Here is a 20,183-nt window from a genome sequence, read left to right as displayed (position 1 = left end):
CTGTGTTCATTCCTAATCTTTTCAAGAAGCAGGATGGCCAGGCGCCTGGGTGGCTCAGTTGGTTAAGCAACTGTCTTCGGCTCAGGTCATGATCCTGGAGTCCCGGGATCGAGTCCCGCATCGGGCTCCTTGCTCAGCAAGGAGTCTGCTTCTCCCTCTGACCCTCCCTCCCTCATGCTCTCTCTCTCTCATTCTCTCTCTCAAATAAATAAATAAAATCTTAAAAAAAAAAAAAAAAGAAGCAGGATGGCCTGGTGGTTAAGATCAAGGGCCTTGCAACTGTTCTCCCCAGATCTTGAGCCCTTAGCTCAAATGACATAACCTCTCTTGGCCTCCTTTTCTTTCTTTGTGAAATATTCAATTTGCCTGTGAAAAGTATGAATACAACTTACCTTACACGGTTGTCCTGATTATTAAATTAGTTATTAAATATACAGTCTGAAAACAATGCCATCCTTGACACTGTGTCATGGGTTGAGAAAGTACTCAAGCTTTAATTATTATGCCCCTGAGATTATATTCCTTGAGGAAGAATCTCTGGATCAGCAATTTTATGCATTTTTAAGGCCTCGGAAACATCTTGCCCCGTGGGCCTTCTGAAGGATTCTACCAATTTTTATCCCCACCAGCAGCTTGTAAAGATGTTGGGTTGTCTTCCAAAGCTCTTCTTTTAAAATACCCAAGATGTTTGCCTCTCACCAACCCGGACTTCTCTGTAGCTGTAGGATTGAGCACTACTGACCCCTGTTTCCCGGAGCCCTCTAGTCCCTGGTTCTGTCCCCAGGCTTGCTGGGTCCTCTTTCAAGGCCTCTGATCTGCCTCCATGTCTGTTTTTGTACCCACTCCCCCGGGACCAGGCAGGGATGGGGGATTTCCTCAGGTCCCGGCCTCCGAGGCTCCCAATCCGCTCTCCACGTGCTCTTTCTTGGAGGTCTCATTGCCTCCATCCTTGCCCTCAGCTTGCTAATTGACACATCCTGGGTTCTCACTCCTCATGAATGTCCCAATCCCACATCCCCATGTGGGTGTCCATCGTCTCAAAGCTTCAAACCCGACGCCAAATCCGCCATATCCTGTTCTCTCTCGTCCACCTCTGCCAGGCAAGCTCTTCTTGGTTTCCTTCTTCCTGTCACCAAAGCTTGAAACTCCAAAGATACCTTGGATTCCTCCTCCTCAAACATCTTAAGCAGTCATCAGACCAGTCCATCATTTTTTCTTAGTAGCTCCTAGAGTGCCTTTCCCTTGCCACTTCCAACACTTTCTCCCTCATTCAAACTTTTATTATAAGGCAGGTCCTCCCTCTTGTCAACCAGCTCTCTCCTTCTGCACACTCCTTCCTTTGCTCAACCTTAGAACGGATCTCTCCGGACGCCCAGCCATGCCCCTGCTCAAGGATCCTCTGCAGTCCTCGCTGCCTGAATAAGGACCACACTCCTCCACTTGGCGTTCAAGGACTTCAAAGACCTGACCCTACCCTACATCTCCGGCTGTGTCCTCTGCACATTTTCTTCTGCAATTCTCTTTGCCTGGAATGTCCATTTGCTTTAAATCCTATCCATCCTCAAATCATTCTCTTCCCTGAAGTCCTTTCCGATCTAGCCTGCAACAATAACTCATTTTAGTTAGCATTTTAGTGCTACAGGTAATGGTTTGAGAAACACTCAAACTGGTTTCAACCACAAGGATATCTGCTGGCTCGCGTCAAAGAAAATCTGCAGGGAGAGTACCCAGAGGGGGTCAACGGTAACAAACACTCTTGCTAACCAACGTCTATTTGTCTCTCCCTCTTTCCTAACAGAACTTAAATTTTGTTCAAATCCCCACCTCTCTTTCACACAGCCATGTGCCCCAGGGAGGCTGACCTCATTCTTAACTTGAGTAAGTAGTGATTAAGGACACAGGTGCTGCAGCCTGAGTTCAAAACTTAGCTCTGCTACTTCCTAGCTGTGTGGTCCCTGGGTAAATTATCTACTCTTTATTTCCATTTCTTCCTGTGTAAAATGAGAATATTAATAGTATCTCCTCTACAGCATTATGATACAGCACTTAGGAGAGTGCCTGGTACATAATACAAGTTATATTATGGAGGGCTTGCTATTTTTACCCCAACTAATAAGATGATCATGGCATTCTCAGGGCACTTGTCAAAAAGTCATGAGGGCAGTCTGCTAGGGACCTTCTGAGGAGATTATGCGAACTCTTAAGGAGGAGACACAAAGTTTCTGGACTCTAATTTTCTCCAGTGTGCCACGTCCAAAGTCTGATCTCTGGGATGTGCAGCCCGAGGCCAACGAGCCTCAGTGTTGATTGAATGATGTCATCAGGGACCCAGACTCTCTCGTCTCTTTGCTCATTCCTCTTGCATGTGCTGGCTTCTTCCAAGCACAAGTCGGCTGCAGCAGTCCCAGCCATCATGTTACAAGGTATAAGAGCAACCAGAGGACTAGAGAGGCTGCTCCTTCCTGTGGTTCTCTAGGAGCAAGAGAAGTTTTCCCATAGGCTGCCCAGCAGACCCCCATTCCTGCCTCACGAGCTAGAATTGTGTCACATGGCCTTCCTTGAAGCAACTGGTAGCAAAGGAAAGAGGGTTTTCTGTAGCCTGATCAGGGCAAGCGTAGAGCGGGGAGTAAGGTCATCATCCCCCGAGACAACAGTGCAGCTTCCAGCAGCATCTCTACTGGCTCCTTTGTCCACTGGAAGTGGTATCAAAACAAAGGATATCCACGTAGGGTTCAAAAGACCCAGGTTCTGGTCTGCGCACTGCTGTTAGCTAGCTGGTGATGCTGAGCAAGTCACTGAACTTCTCTGGGTCGGTGTGCTCGTCTTTAAAGTGGGACTAGTTACCCTGCCTTCTAAGAATCCAGTGAGAATCTGTGTGAGAAAGAGCACTTCGTGAGCTTGAAGTTGCTCTCTAAATGTGAAGTGTGTGAGTTTCAAAGGTCTGTTGTCCTCTTTGACGAATCCACGCTCTGAGGTAAGAGAGCTCTAAAGTCAGCAACCAGCTCGGGAAGTGAGTCAGGAATCTCTGTCTCCATCCACGCGGCCGCTCTGTTGGGCCCCCTCGTCTCATTCCCCACTCTTGCTCTTGGATGGTCCTCTATCCATCTCTACCCCTAGTGACAGGGCTTTTTTGGACTAAGGAATCTTTGTTTTAGTTTTCTTTCTTTTTTAAGAACATTTTTATTTGAGTATAGTTGACACATGGTGTTACATTAGTTTTAGGGGTACAACAGAGTGATTCAACAGCTCCCATCTGGCACCACACAACACTCATAATACCATTGACTATATTCCCTATGCTGTACCTTGGATTCCCATGACCTACTCATTCCATAACTGGAAGCCTGGATCTCCCACTCCTCTGCACCCATTTTGCCCATCCCCCACCCCCTTCCCTCTGGCAACCATCAGTCTGTCCTCTCTATTATAGGTCTGATGCTGCTCTTCATTTGTTTGTTTATCCATTTGTTTTATTTTTTAAATTCCCCATGCAAGTGAACTCATATGTTATTTGTCTTTTCTGTCTGACTTATTTCACTTAGCATAATACCCTCTAGGTCCATCCATGTTGTTGCAAATGGCAAGGTCTCATCCCCTTTTTTATGGCTGCATAATATTCCATTTGGACTGGGGAGTCTTTAGGAAAGACCCCTTCGGATGCCCACACCTATCTGCCTCAAGTCTCACTGTCAGGAGGGCTGTGATGTTGCATTTTCATCTAGAAGTTCCAAGCTATCTTTCCTTTGACCCAGTCTCTTGAGATCTCTCAAGGTTGGGCAGGCAAGGTTTTAGAGAGTAGCTGTTAAAACCACAACCTCCAGAATCAGGCAGTCTCTGGGTTAGAACCTGGATGTTAATGCTCAGTAGCTGGTTAATCTAGGCAAATCTTTTAGCCTCTAAACCTAGTTTCCCCATCTTTAAAGTGGAGCTATGAATGTCTGTCAGGCTGCTCTGATCAAACATGGGACCCACTTAGCACGATGCATGGCAGGTAACAAGAGCTTACCAGGCAGAAGTGAGGCTTTCTATGCTATGTGTAACAGTTATTGGGGAAAACTTGAAGAACCTAATTCAAGCTCCTCTCCAGCCCTTGAACAGCTGGGAGTCTTGGAAAGAGAAGAAGGAGATCTGAGTCCCAGTCCCAGCGCTTCCACCATAAAACTGTGTGCTCGTGGTCATCCCATCCCTTTCTGAGCTTCCATTTCCTGATCTATAAGGTGATGGGGTTGCCCTCCGAGGCCCCTCCTTATGCAGATGTTCACGAGCTTCTTTTGTGGCTCCCAAGTTCTTCCATGACAAGACTTTCAGAGTCTCCTCCTATCTATCTGATTTTCAAAACTGGCTCCTGGGACAGTCCGGGCGTCCCGGCATTTGCTCCAGGGGGCTCTTCACCGTTTCGGGGCATGGACACTACATCTCCAGATGGGTGCTGCTACCACCCCTTCCCTCACTGCCATCCGGGGCTCTTCCTGGGTTTCCTGGAATGCCATCCCTCCCCTGCTCCCACCCCCCCCAATCTCTATGTCCTCTCACTTTTTGTCTGCTGCCAAAATTCCTGGCTCCCTCAGCCAGGTAGAAAAGCAGTTTAGTCCGACCCGATCTGGCACTTTCTTAGAACCTCCCCTGTCTCTGGCACATTCCTTGTGTTTGGGCAGGACCCAGAGAGCTAGAGAATTCCTCTCCCTCCTTAGCGTGGGTCCTCATGTTGGCATGCCAACAGCCCCAAATATTTAAAGCAATCATGAAAATGAGCTCAGAGTCCCATGCCAGCTCCTTGAAAGGAATTAGGCTAAAAACAGGACAAAGGAAGAGGTGAGGCCAAATGGAAAATGCCATGAAAGGCCCTGCCCAGCACGGCCAGGGCCCAGAACCCTCCTCACAGGCTCCATTCATCTGCAGCCAGGCACTGTGCTGGGCACTGGGGATGCAGAGTTAAATGAATTGTCATGCCTGCCCTGGAGGAGCCGCCCGTCCAGCCAGGGAGGCTGCACAAACAGCCCATCAGGGTACAGGATGGCAAGTATGGCCAAGATGCCACCAGTGGTCCAATGGGGCCACCAAGGAGGGAGCATCAGCTCAACTGGGGAAGGTCAGCAGTGCCTCTCCAAAGCCTTGGCCCAGGCCTGACTTAAGACAAGCCTCCACCAGGGTACGAGGCAGAGGACACGCTTCCAGGCAAAGGGGAACCAGCAGATGCGAAAGCACAGGAGCAAGAAGCAGGGTGGAGAGAGGAATGAAGTGCTCATGCACAACCCCTTTGTAAACCACGGAGACCCTGCTCCTCCACCGGGCGTGTTGATGTACATGTAATACATCAGACAGAAAATGGAATGAGACCCAGCCCTACAGTTTAAGACTGTAAAAAATGCGGACAGAGATGGACACTTGGATGCACATAAACAGAAAGTCTTGAGCAGAAAGCCTTTCTGAGCAGGGGCTTTGAGTGCGCGCCAAGCCTCGAGTGTGGAGGGGAGGATGGTGGGGCCGAGCGCTCCCACGGGAGCACCTTTCCTGTGGTCGATCTCGCTGGACTGCTGGAGGGGAGGTGGGGTTTCCCAAGTCCCTGGAGTGATGGAAGAGAGTCAGCTTGGCAGGCCGGGAGAGCTGGCAGTCCCCCAGGCACCTGGCACAGCTCAGGGGAAGGTGCCAAGGTCAAAAGCAGATGCCAGAGTACCATCATCACTGGTAACCAGGAGGCCCTGGGGCAGGCCCCGTGGTTCCTCCTGCTAGAACACTTAAAAGTCCTCAAAGTAGGAGTGCAGAGTGACTTGAACCTGAATTTTGGGGAGTTGGGCAGGCTTTTTTGGAAAGAAATGAGGAAAATGGGGGCTCCTGGGTGGCTCAGTCGGCTAAGCATCTGACTCTTAGTTTGGCTCAGGTTGGGATCTCAGGGTCATGAGATTGAGCCCCAGGTAGGGTTCTGTGCTCAGTGGGGAGTCTGCTTCTCTCCCTCTCTCTCTGCCCCTCCCCCACTTAAGTGCGCGCTCTCGCTCTCTCTCAAACAAATAAATAAATCTTAAAAAAGAAAGAAAGAAAAAAGAAATGAGCAAAATGACAGTGACCCAAATGAAATGATTGTCAGGTGCTATAAAAAAGGAAATCTGTTACAACCAAGGCATCCACTAATAACAGTGGTGTTATTAGCATCATCATCACTGTTATTTATTTAAATGGTTCCAGCATTACTAAGCACCTACTGTATGCCAGCCTCCGGTAAGCCTCCTAGGCACCTAATCTTCACAAGAACTTCAAGATATCAGTATCCTTACTGATCCCATTTTACAGAGGAGGAAATGTCTTTTCAGGAACCTAAATGAAGGTCCAAGAGGCCCTAAAACCGGGCAGTGGATATTTAAAAGTGCTAGGGGCTGAATTATGTCACCCCAGATTCGTAAGCTGAAGTTCTAACCCCTGGTACCTCGGAATGTGGACCGTATTTGGACATAGAGTCTGTAAAGGGGTAATTAAGTTAAATGAGGTCATTAGGGTGGGCCTAATCCAACATTCCTGGGTCCTAATAAGAGAAAAATTGGATGCAGATAGGTGCAGAGGGAGGACCATATGAAGACTTAGGGAGAAGCCCAGGAAAGAGTCTTCAAAAGAAGCCAACACTTTGATCTTGGGCTTCCAGCCTCTAGAACTGAGAGCCAGTGACTTCTGTTGCTTAAGCCCCTGGGTCTATGGTACTGTTATGATGACCCAGAGCAGGGCCCAGGGGTGCCTCAGAGAAGCTAGGAGAAGCAAGTCTGGGACAGGCATGTGGTGCCCACACAGAGGAGCTCACCACCTTTGCCTCATCCTTGGCTGTGGGGAACCTGAGGACCCTTCAGCCTCCCCAGCTCTGAAGGTGACAAGCCCCAGACGGCTTGGAGCTGTATACAGCAGCACAATTGATGGTTTCTTCCTTCCCAAGATGAGGGCTTGAAGTCAGTAAGATCAAAAACAGGGGTTTAGGGGCGCCTGGGTGGCTCAGTCGTTAAGCGTCTGCCTTCGGCTCAGGTCATGATCCCAGGGTCCTGGGATCGAGCCCCACATCGGGCTCCCTGCTCAGCGGGAAGCCTGCTTCTCCCTCTCCCACTCCCCCTGCTTGTGTTCCCTCTCTCGCTGTGTCTCTCTCTGTCAAATAAATAAATAAAATCTTAAAAAAAAAAAAAACAGGGGTTTAAAGAGATTAAAACACGAAACCTAAAACAAAGCAAAGCCATCATAATCTTTCCACTCTAGAGGCCTTTTTACAGCAAACCTTTGAGAGACGCAGGGTCAAGGGGCCAGATCAACATTTCTACCTGGCTTGAGAAAAAAAAACGGGCCCCCAAAATGAGTTCCCATTCTCATATGAAATGCACTGGAGCCCGAAGGATGGACCTCATGAGAAACATCTTTAGGATGGGTCAGTAACTAGGTCAGGCGTCACTATATCTAGGCTCCTGGATTCCTCAAAGCAAGTTCATCATTAAAGGAAAAGCAATGGGGCACCTGGCTGGCTCAGTCAGCGGAGTGTGTGACTCTTGATCTCAGGGTTGTGGGTTCAAGCCCCATGTTGGGGATAGAAATTCCTTTAAAAAAAAATCTTTAAAGGAAAAGACAAAAATACAGGTTGAAGCTTTGGGTAATCAAAATTGGTCTAGTCAGAGATTGGATGGGAAAAAGGGTTTTGAGAGTTCCAGTCAGCCCCTGATGTAGGCGCTGTGGAGACCCAAGTCACCCTAGAATCTGCAGTCAACATGGAAACCACCAGAAGTACAGAGGAGTGAGGGCTCCAGGTTGCAGAACAGTGGGGCCTGGAGATGGGGGGACAGAGGGGAGGCATCCTGAAACTTTAAGAAATTTGAATTTCTGTGTGGAGAGCAGATTTTGAAATAGGTTTGGGCTACTAGAATAAAGAGAAGGCTAGCAAAAGATGGGGATCTGAGACACTCTGGAGGAAGTGCTCTGTGAGCTGGGCTTTTGAAGGAGGAAGGAGATGGACCCCAAAGGACAAAGAAAGGTGCTTTTTCCTATGAAAAGTGTGAGAGAGAAACTCAAGAAGTTTCGGTGGACAGTAGGCTGGGAGGGGAGCCCTGGGCGGCATGGGAGTGGGGTGCGTGTTCGTATGCACACATGTGGGAGTCATGGGATTTGCATGAGGGGGTTACCTGATCGGACATCTCCTGTGAGGAGTAGGGCTAATGGAGCCAGAGCTAATAACAGCGGGATTTGCAGAGAGCTGGGGGTAGGGGGGTATCCCCCATACCCCAAAGGCACCTGCTGTGGGGAAGGGGGAGTAGAGATAAAGGGTCAGGAGAGAGGCCTGCTGGATTTTCGATCAGACCCATAGTGTCAAGTTTCAGCTCCAGCGATATCCAAATGTCTCGTGTTTCTATTTTATCATTTCCACACTTGGTTCCAGTAAGCGGAGCGCACCATCTGCCCAGCACTGGGCCAAAGAAAGAAGACCGGAGAGGAAATTGCACTGCGGCGCAGCATGATGGGTCCGATGGGCCTGGGATAGGAGCTGAGACATGCGTGTCTTCACTTACCTAAGTGTTAACATCCCGCTCAGTCCGAGGCAGGACGTTTCCCGTTTGCTCTGGCTGAGAGGCAGCTCCAACGTGAACCCGTCTCCCGGAGCTTCTCTCCCACGCATCCCCCGCCCCCGCTCCTAAATCAGATCCCCCCAGCCCCCCACCGCCAGTCGCTGCAAATGATTCTCGTGTGTTGACAGGTTATGCAGTTCAAGACGAGACAGCAGCGGGAGTCCGGGTCCGAGCAAGAACCACGCGGTGCAGCGGGGAGGCACCCTGAGATGGGTGTTCAGTGACAGGGGCAGGAGGTGACCTGCCCGCCCTTCCCCGCCGGCTCCTTCTTGGCCCCGCTGGCATGTCCTCCGCAGCCCTGGGGGGCAGAAGCCCATCTCGGGCAAGTCACGTACTCTTCAGGCCTTAGTTCCTTCCTCGGGAAAGCAGGCTCAGTAATGCCTCCCTTGTGGGGCTGTACGTGAACATGTCACAGAGGAAAAGCTCCTGACACAGTGCCTGGCACACAGTATCCACTCAAGAGATGCTTTAAATAATAATGCTAAGACGAGGGGTGCCTGGCGGGCTCCGTCCGTGGAGCACGCAACTCTCGATCTCAGGGTTGTGAGTTCAAGCCCCATGTTGGGCGTAGAGCTTAGTTAATAATAAGGATGATCGTGCACACGGAAAGCATGCCAGGATGATTTTCAGCGCTTCATATGGATGACTAATTGAATCCTTCACCACCCCGTAAGGCAAATTCCATGATTATCTTCACAGAGGAGGACATTAAGGCACAGGGAGGTTTTGTAACGCGCCCATGGTCTGGGGGCTGGCAGATCTGGGATTCCAACTCTGGCTCCAGAGGCTGGTTGTGAGTAAATGAACTAATTAAAAAGTTGCTGTACTGGTGGACGGATGGATGAAGGACACGGATATGGAAATCCCCAGACGTTCAGAAGGAGTGACATGAACTCAGTAGGGGTAGGTTAAGTAAGCAGCATACGAACAACCTGAAGGCTGGGAGTTCCGCCCCCCACCCCCCACACTGCCCAGGAAGCAGTTGCTGTCGGGTATCCCCTGTTGCCCCCCGAAGCCCCATCTACACCACCAAGGCCTCCTCCCTTACTGATGCAGGGATAGTCTGCCCTAATTTGGAAGGTTAGAACTGGAAAGGACCTAGAGATCACCTAACCCCTCATCTCATGTTTGAGGGAATTGAGACAAGAGCAGGGATGTGACCAGCCCAGGATCACGTGGCGTCCGCTGAGATACCTGCGTTCAGGCCAGCACTAGAGTCCCTCTACCCTGTGGCCTCTTCTTCACTCCAGGAAAGTCATGTCTGGAGGCGGAGAGAGGGATGACGGGTGAAAAAACAAGTGTGAAGAATTGAGTACATTGCATGGCAGATGCTTTACCATGAGAAGGTCTTCCTTTGTCGCAGGGAAGTTCCTATTTCCCTGAGCCCAGGGCAGTCACCCAGCCTTACCCTGCCCCCACCCCACTTGAAGGCACAGAGAGATCCTTCAGGGGACAGGATCCTGGTACAGAACGCACTCTCCTCAGGTCCCACAGGCCACTTGCTGTTCCCCAAACATGCCCAGAGTATTCCACGTTCCCGCCAACAGACATTTGCTCAGTGTTCCCTCTGCCTGAACCCTCCCCCACCCCCATCCTTGCTCCCCCATCAACACTTGGAGAAACCCTCCCAGCTTCCCTCTGACCCATAACAGCCAGAATGGCTGTCTGGGCTCCAGTGGATAAAGCCCCGGCTCCCACACCAGCCAGGCCTGGCTATGAGTCTCCATACAAGTACCTTAATGGTTTCCCCGTTGCCATTTTCCCACTTACCAGATGAGGTTCATCCTCACCCTCTCCTTGCGGGGTTACACAAATGAGATTAACATGTGTACATTATGAATTTAGCACAGCGCCTGGCACTCAATAAATGGGAGGCATGATTGCTTCCCTGGGAGGTCTTCTTCCGCATGCTGTTTCGATTTATGGTTATTTGGGTTTGCATCTTATCTCCCCTCCGAAGGAGATACCTAGCGTGTAAGCGGGAACTGGGCCAAGTTCATCTTTCCACATCTGCTGCACCCCAAGCCCTGCACAAAGTAGGAACCTGGTGAGCACCTGTTCGGTTGAAGTAAACTGGACACAAACAGCATTTCTGCCAGGAGCAGAGGGTTACAGCTTTTGTAAAAGGCCTGTGGTGACTGCCTTTCCAAACAGGCCTCCGAGGTTCAGAGTAGGAACGGAGAGCGGGGAACACCATCAGCTCCATTACGAGCTCTCTCATGGATGATGAAGGCGTCACTAACCACCTCCATCAATCAAGGGCTTCACATCGTGCCTGTCAGGTCCCTGACCCTCGCAATCTCATTCAATGCGTACAAAAACCCTATGAGGTAGACACTCTTATCCCTATTTACAGATAAGGACATTAAGGCTCAGAGCCTGTCACCTGGCAAAGGTCAGATGTCAAGTGTGTGGCTGAGCTGGGAACTCAGGCTGTCGGACTCCCAAGTCCACACCCTCCATGCCAGGACTCTGAAAACTCCCTCATCGTTTGCCCCGGTGCCTGTTTCTGTAATGGTCATCAAGCTAAGAAGGGTTTTTACACTCTTAAATAGTTGGGGGGAAAACATCAAAGGGAGACTAATATTTTGTGACATGCAAAAATTATACGAAATTCAAACTTCAGCGTCTATAAATAAAGCTTGATTGGAACGCAGCTACATCTGTTCATGTGTGTATGGTCTGGCTGCGTTTGTGGTGTAACGGAAGAGCTGGAATATTTGCAGGAGGGATTGTGTGGCCCTCAAAGCCTAAAATATTTACTACCTGGCTCTTCACAGAGAAGTTTGCCGACCCCTGCTCAATGCCATGCTGCCTCTTACAGATAAACTTCCTGCAAAGGAGATTTCCCTTCCGTAAGAGTTGTGCTCCAGCAAGGCACCCATCCCTGCAACAATCCAGCTTGGTCTCGGACTCTCACTTCCCCTGTGCATGCTGAGCCAGCCGTAGGTTCTCACAGCCATCACCTGGCTCCCGGTGCGATTTGAAAGGCAGAGCTGAGGGCAGCCTCCAGACTCCGCCAAGCGGGGACAGGTCAGAGCAAGCTTGAAGGAGAGGGAAAGGGATTTAGACCCAGAAGTCAGCTCGACGTCATTAATGCCTTCACCCCCCTCCCCTTGATTCATGGTTTCCTGCCACATCTTGTTCATCGATGAACATGCCCGGGCCCCAAGCAGGGATAGGCAGGCCAGAACGCATGAAAGCACAAAGGCCCTGGGCCCCACAATGATTTATCAGGCTTCCTGCCTAGCCAGCCGACAGAGGTCCATTGGCAGAGCCCTCCCTGGGGGGCCTCAGGCAATTCCCTCCTGCCCCGAACCTCAGTCTCCTCATCTGTAAAATGAGAGGGTAGCTGGGCTGCTCTCTTTCCCACATGCCCCACATACCTGCAGAAAGCAGGCCCTCCCCTTCAGATTGCATAAACCCTCCAGGAAATTCTGTAACACCGTTTGCTCTTCTGTTTCCCCCCGGGGGGTGAGTTCCAAAGAGCAGATTTTGTTCTCTATGACATTCTTTCATTCAGCAAGAATTTTTGAGCACTGTGTGTCCAGTTCTATGGGGCATAGAGGAAGTAAAAGTAACAGAGAAGCTTTCCATTTGTTTCAGGATAGAGAATGTACCAGATGGGAAGCTACAGAACAATCCAGCAAATTCAGATTCCTTGGACAAATGCTGAGCGCCAGTTATCTATTTGGCGCGTTCCAGGTGCTTTCGTATCCATGCTTTTACTTAAGCTGAAATAGGCTCCTGTGGCCCAAGCATCGTTAGACCCATTTTCCAGATAAGGAAACTGAGACTCTGAGAGGTTGCTTGAGATTAAGTGGCTGTTAAGAGGTGAGGCTAGGCTTTCCGTGCAGGTCTTACTGGTTCCAAAACCTGTATAGCTTCAAAGAACAGGGCTGCCCCCTCCACCAGAGTGTGGCTGGGGGTGCCTCAACGGCTGCAGGATGTGGATGTTAAGACATATTACTTAGAGAAGAAAAATCTTTTTTTCAGGGGTAGGGGGAGAGGGAGACAGAATCTTAAGCAGGCTCCACACCCAGCACGGAGCCCGACATGGGACTGGATCTCATGACCCTGATATCATGACGTGAGCTGAAATCAAGAGTCGGAAGCTTAACCGACTGAGCCACCCCGGAGCCCCAAGAAGAAAAATCTTGACTGAGTGAGCCCTTACACAACCACAGGAAGGTCATTGGACCAGCAATCAAAAATTCTTCAAGACCAAGCTCTGCCTTTGAATGAGCTCTATAGCCCTGGGTGAGAATTTTTTCCTCTCTGAGTCTCAGTTTCCCCATCTGTGAAACTACAGTAGAGAAGCTGGATGAAGTAATCTCGAAGCACCGCTCACCTTCACCACTTCCGTACCAATGCTGCACTAGGTGCACGAGTCACCGCTCAGCTCTGGCTCTGACTCGCAAAACTCACCCCTGCTGCCGGTATCAGAACCTGACAAAGGGAGAGAAACCCTAATAAAGCTCAGATAGTTGAGCTATATGGGTTCAAACCACAAAACTAAGTTTAAGAAAAGAATGGAGCCTGAGCATGTTGCTTAGATGGCGTCCTCCGCTCCTAATTCCATCCTGCTTGGGTTTCGCGGAGTTTGCTTTCCAAGAGTGATTTGGGCTTCTGTTGGATTTGAGTTTTCCGAGCCTCCTGCAGCAGGAAACAAGACAGGCATGTAAGAAAGGAAGCAGGGGTGGGTGGCAGAGGGAGGACTGAGGCCCAAAGGATGGGAAGGATTTAGGCAAAGCGTGGGACACAATTCAAATGAAGAAAGAGGGCCTCCTGGCTGGCTCAGTCGGTAGAGCGTGCGATTCTTTCTTTCTTTCTTTCTTTCTTTTTTTAAAGATTTTATTTATTTATCTGCCAGAGAGAGAGAAAGGGAGAGTACAAGCAGGGGGAGTGGCAGGCAGAGGGAGAAGCAGGCCCCTTGGGAGCCCGATGTGGGGCTCGATCCCAGGACCCTGAGATCATGATGCCCCAGAGCACGCAATTCTTGATCTTGGGCTGGTGAGCTTGAGCCACACGTTGGGTGTAGAGATTACATAAAAATAAAATCTTAGGACCGCCTTGGTGGCTCAGATGGTTAAGCGTCTGCCTTCAGCTCAGGTCATAATCCCAGGGTCCCGGGATCGAGCCCTGCATCAGGCTCCCTGCTCAGCAGAGAACCCGCTTCTCCCTCTCCCTCTGCTTGTACACTCTCTCTTTCTGTCAAAAATAAATAAAATCTTTTAAATAAATAAATAAATAAAATCTTAAAAAAAATAAATAAATGAAGACAGAAAGGGAGGAAAGGAGGAAGGAAAAGCTGGGGGGGGGGCGCCCAAGATCTTTTGAGGCAACAGTGAGGTCACCAGTTGACTTTAATGGGCATTATCGGGGGTTAAGAGGAAGAGACTGAAAATATAGGTGTCCTGAATGCTTTCAGTGAATTAAAACTGTGACTTGACACTCCGGTGGCCACAAGCATACCTAACACCCAGATCTTGATTTCTAATATCATTCTCCAATGCAAGGAACCAGGGCTCCTTGGAAAACTGGCTGCTTCTAGGACTGCAGCAAAAAAAAAAAAAAAGAATATACATTATGAACCTGGAACATCTTATAAGGCCAAAAAGTAAGGAAGTACTAAAAATATATTTCTAAAAAATTTTAAAACCTGCATTAATGGGGCCTGTCAAAGGGACACAGGAACCAACTAAAAGAGCTCCCAATGGACAAAGCTGGAGAAATCTGAGCCACGAAGTAGAGCAGTAATGATTTCTACCCCAAAGTGTAAAATCACCATGAATCCACAAAGATATAAATAAGTATGATATAAATATATGAATAAATACATAAATGGGTAAGAAGAGAAAAATCTCTCTTAAAGAAGAATTCCAAATGATTTATATAGATAATCCCCTCTCAAGAAGAGGGGAGCATAACCCCCCACTCTGTAAGTATGGGCTGTGCGTGGTGACTTCCTTCCAAAGAGCGCAGCCACACAAATGGGGGAAAAGAGTAACTTGACAGTGAAAAAATTTAAAGATGGGTGTCTCGTCACCATGTCCTTGCGTGTCTCTTCCTCTTCTCCTAAGGGCACTTGCTCTGTGGGATCGGGGTACCATCTCAGTTGACCTTTGTCACCTCCTCCCAGGCCCTGTCTCCTACATTTGAATTCTGGGCCGACACAAGCATCCAGTCCGTAACACTTCTGGACAAACCCCCAACGACGTGTGTTAAATCTTGTGGGCTGGAAAATAAAGTGATCCCGGAAGAAAAAACAGCAAGATACTCACAGATTTTTTTAGTTAGAGATATATTCATGAGGACACTATTGTAATAGCAAAGGACTGGAATAAAACCAAAGATTCATCAATAGGATGTCTGGTTTAAATAAATTCTGGAGGATGCCTACAATGAAAATACTCAGCAGCTGTTACAGAGCAGGAATGAGGACGCTCTCTGTGTATTGCTGGGGAAATATCACCACGGAATATGGTGAAGTAAAACAAGTAGGTGTGTATCTATTTAACTTGCAAAACTTTTCTGTGAAAAACATGGTGGGGGGGGGAGTAAGTATATTTGCATGTTGTCATACGTGCACAAAAAGTCTTGGGAAGGTTATGCGAGAAACCGGTTGTGGGCAACGAGAAGAGAGTGGAAATGGGGTGATGGGGGACAGGGCAGGGGGAGGAATTCTGTCTTCTGTGCTTTACTTTTGAATCATGTGAATGTTGTACTTATTCAAAAAATAAATTGAAAAAAATGAGATGATTTACAGAAAATTATTAACTTGAATAATAGTGAGGTGCTATGTGAATATGATAAGTCATAAAGGTTCTAGGCAAATAATTAGTGTAGAAAAACATTGCCAACCTCATTCAACGGCCTCCGCGCAGTGGACCCCCAGACAGGTTCCTATTGATTGATTGCTTATTCATCACCTTTTAAATCTTATGGGCTGAAAAATAAACTAATAAGAGGAAAAAAACAGCAGAACTATTTACAGATTTTTAGATGGTGAAGATACTGGGGCGCCTGGGTGGCTCAGTCGTTAAGCGTCTACCTTCAGCTCAGATCATTATCCCAGGGTCTTGGGATCGAGCCAGCATCGGGCTCTCTGCTCCGAGGGAAGCCTGCTTCTCCCTCTCCCACTCCCCCTGCTTGTGTTCCCTCTCTCCTGTCTCTCTCTCTGTCAAATAAATAAATAAAATCTTAAAAAAAAAAAATAGAGAGAGAAGACACCAAGGGAGCTTCCAACAGAGGGACCTCACCAAGCAAAAAGAGTCAGGGAAGGGAAGCGACTTGTCCAGGCTTGTTGGCGGCATGACCCAAGAGCTCTGGGGCCCTGGGCCCCTGTGATTTTGGAGGCTGCCCATCACATCCGGCATGTCCAAATGCGCCCGCACTGAAGAAACTTTGTCCACACAATCTCTAAAGCATATTTCTAATTTTGCTTTTGAAGTGGTTTGACTACCAGTAAATTACTAAATTGATGGTTGCTGATGATTCCAGGGTATTTTAATAGTTGTGTTCCCTGGGATTCCTGCAAAGTCTGAAAACCTCAACTAAAAATGGTTTTCACAGGAAATCTGTAAATGCTATATTGAAGAGTTAATGAAGGTGATATAAGGAGAAGTTTTAATTGAACATGTATTAATTTTGGTCTTGCAGCTTCCTTTTGCTATCTTTTTTTTCCCCCAAGACTTAGAAGTTTCCTAATTCCTGCAAAGCTCGTAAGCACCAGGCACTGCGAGCTAGTGGCATAGGAGGTAGGAACCCACATTCTCCTCCACCCAAACCAATGCACCCCACAACACGGGTCTCCCCTACTCCAACCACCCCAAGCAGTAGCACTGTCAGAGAGAGAGGTGGTCTCCCGCCGGCTTTCCCCCACACAGATGCTGCTCATTGGTGGCGGTGACGGGAGCCCAGGGGGTCCAGCCCCCCACCCAGCCCCACCCTACCATCCCTGAAATAACGTGCCTCTTTCAGCGCCTCCCATTGACTCCATAAATCACCGAAGACCACACAAAGCCCCCTTCCGAGGTTTCCCGGAAAGACTCACTGGTAAGTGAAACCAGTGGGCAAGGGTGGTGCTCCTGAGGGGCTGATCTAGGCAGGGGTAGAAGGAAATTGAGAGTGTAAGCTAGGAACGGAGAGCAGATGCCAGCCAGGCCTTTGTTTTCAGTAACAGCGCGACCAGCTCTCCTGCAGCCTCATTTTCATGTCCACTTGAGGTTGGGGGTTGGAGCAGGGCAGCGCTTTGCAGTGGGGGTTCAGCGCTGCAGAATACTTGCGGGTGAAGGTGAGGCATGGCTGGCGGCAGCCAGAGGGCCAGGAGGAAAAGCCTCCCAGACTAGAGTCACAGCTTCTTTTTCCCTTGAGGGACGCAAAGGAAGACTGCAAGGCAAGACAAAGGGTGGGATTCTGTCTGTTTTACAGGATGGGGCCATGCAGGGACCGTCGTGTGGCCACTCTTCCTCCGAGAGCACACAGGAGACCGAAGCACCCAAGCAGAGGTGCACTTACCGGTCCCTGGTAAGTACAAGGGACGATGCATTATTCATTGACTGCAGCCAGTAGCCACTTAATTAATTCCTGCACTTGCTCAGTGCTTAGCCCACGTCTCCTGGACCTGCCTGGCACAGGCCGGGTGAGCAAGCAGAAAGCCCTGGTCTTAGCTTCACCCTCTGGTCAAATATAACAATAATGTTACCAGCTAACCTTTGCGGCTTCTCTCTCGTGCCGCGTATTTTGCTAAGCATTCCACTCTTGTGTCATTTAAATCTCTGAGCAACTCACTGAGGTGGGGATCATAATTATCCTCATTACACACATGGGGAAACTGAGGCCAGAGAAGCTGAATATCTCCCCAGCATCACACAGCTGGGAGAGCCAGGTAGTGGGGCTGAAGCCCACCCTCTGAACCAGTGCCTTCTACTGCCTTTTAACTGGCTCCTGATTGCTATCACAGGTTAGCTGGTGACCTGTGTTCATGCCCATCATCGGATGAGAGAAGAATCCTCCACTGGACTCAAGAGTGGTCGTTCATAAAGCGCCTGTCCTCAGGGATGCCCCATCTCCATTCTCACTCGCTACCACTCCCCCATGTAGCTGGCATGAACTTCCTTTCTACATCCTCTCCTTTGAGTCTCGTGGCCACCCTATGAGGAGGGCAGGGCAGGCCTTTCCATCCTCACTCAACACATGGGGGAGTTGAACATAACAGGGGCGGGAAAGACTCATCAAAGGTCACAGCAAGCATTTGGTGGAGTTGGAATTCTAGCCCAGTTTTCTAAAGCCAAAGCCATCTGCTCTTGCTGGTATGTCAAGGTCATAACGAGGAGGGGAAGGAGATCCTCCAGGATCCTTGGTTCTATGGCTGGTCCTCTCACCAGAGGTCAGAAAAGAGTTCTCTGGGATTCTCCATAATGACAGAGGGCAGCCATTCCTTCCCAGCTGAGACTCTCTCATTAATCATCTATTCCTTCTGGTCTTGCAGTTCCCACTGTTGGCCTGAAGCTCAAAGCACAAATATGCCCCCAGGGAGAGTCACATATCAGCCCCCTAATTCTTCCATCTGGAGAAAGTTCACAGTCTCTTTGGGACAGAAAGGAGACCACTGACTGGGGTGAGGAAGACAGCTGAGGGGAGCGGAGGGGGACTGCAGGCCATATAAAACTTCTTCATAGTTTTGCTTAGGTCGGTCCAGCATGCTGTAGACGGCGTGCTGAGTTCAGGAAGTGGGAGAAGGAGGTCTCCATTTTCTGACATTTTCTTTGATCTTCTCTTCTGCTTTCTGTGCCCCACACTCATCTGGACCACCTCATTCTTGTTGATCTAGCAGTATGGGAGGATGCCAGGGTTCAAAAAGGGGTACCACATGATCAGGGCGGGCTGCAGGGGGCTTTCTTGAAGGAGCGAACTCTCTGTTAGAGGCAGTCTGGCTGCAAAGGAGGCAAACTCGTCACCCGGATCCTCAGGGTCAAAAGAATAATTCCCAAGGCTAAAATCTCAAAGAAGTCCACCAATTCTTGGCACAGCTAGCTTACCAGCTCCCTGACGTGACCTCAGGCAAATTGTCTATCCTCTCCAAATTCAGGATCTTCAACTGCAAAATGAGGCTAGTGAGAGACCTGCCTCCACAGTATTGGGTGAAGAGCCAATGAGACAATCTAAGTTCTTTGTGAACTCCAAACCAAAAGAGAGATGTCATTATTCCTCAGTCACTAATCGCCTGCACCCCTAATTGGCTGTTATTCACAAAATGAATATCAGATTCTGCCATTAAATTTTTTTATTCGGAGAGATAAAAAGGCAACACAAATTTAAAAAACAAAACAAAACATTAGCATAGGAGAGCTGCCTTGGAGAGCCCATAGTTCACTGAAGCCAACAGCAGTCTTGACAAAGAAATGCCAAGGGCTCTAACCTTCGCACCCCACTTCAAAGGCCATTGGCCCCTGACCCACGGGTAACACAAATATTTTTTACTCCAATGTATTTCTTAGTTCAGTACACTTGTCCCATTTTCCCTGGGTCCTCTCCACATTTATCAATTTTATGGCTGCCTTTTCAGCAGTAGCTCTCAAATTTGGGGTGTGATAAAAGTATCATAGGCATTTGTTTAAAATGCCAGTTTCTGGGTTCTACACCTAGTCTGCACCTGTGGGTGACCCAAGACCCATTCCTTCAGAACCCCAGCTTCAGGTTCGTTGAGTCCCCAAGGAGTACAGCGTGTGTCACTTAACTGCCCGCCGTACCACCAATGCCGAACGCTCGTAAGATACTTGCTAATAAATGAGAAATACTGGGCATCTGGGTGGCTCAGATGGTTAAGCGTCTGCCTTCGGCTCGGGTCATGATCCCAGGGTCCTGGGATCGAGTCCCGCATCGGGCTCCCTGCTCAGCGGGGAGCCTGCTTCTCCCTCTGCCTCTCTCTCTGTCTCTTATGAACAAAATAAATAAAATCTAAATAAATAAATAAATAAAATAAAATCTCTTCTTTAAAAAAAAAATGAGAAATACCAGTAAGGCTGAATAATTACTTTTTTTTTTTTTAAGATTTTATTTATTTGACAGAGAGAGACAGCAAGAGAGGGAACACAAGCAGGGGGAGTGGGAGAGGGAGAAGCAGGCTTCCCGCTGAGCAGGGAGCCTGATGCGGGGCTCGATCCCAGGGCCCCGGGATCATGACCTGAGCTGAAGGCGGACGCTTAACGACTGAGCCACCAAGGCACCCCTGAACAATTACTTATTGAGGGACAGAATACTTTGTCCCCAGTATCATTGCAGAACTTCAACCTGTTGCAATATTCCTGCCCCTGCTTAAGAATAAAACTCCCTCAATATCAACCTTCCCATATTGAGTTTTTCTGACACCCCCCACTAGAGTAAGTGACCCCTCTTTGTGGTTCTACAGCTTGCAGACCATACCAGCCCTTATCTTATATTCTATTTGTTGACTTTACTGCTAGTCTTCCCTGACTTGAAGTTTGCCCCTTTCCCTGAGGACAAGGGCTGTGTCTCCCCTTTTTTATGTTTCTACCGTCTGGACCAGTGATCAGCACTAAATCGGTGGTGGTTAATGAATGAACCACAAGGGGTATGCAGTGG

Source organism: Mirounga angustirostris, unplaced genomic scaffold, assembly GCF_029215605.1.
Source record: "Mirounga angustirostris isolate CCGP_5_RB_7025 unplaced genomic scaffold, mMirAng1.0.hap1 SCAF_3, whole genome shotgun sequence".
Lineage (NCBI taxonomy): Eukaryota > Metazoa > Chordata > Mammalia > Carnivora > Phocidae > Mirounga > Mirounga angustirostris.
The sequence above is the reverse complement of the archived record's forward strand: the minus strand, read 5'-3'. Positions refer to the sequence as shown.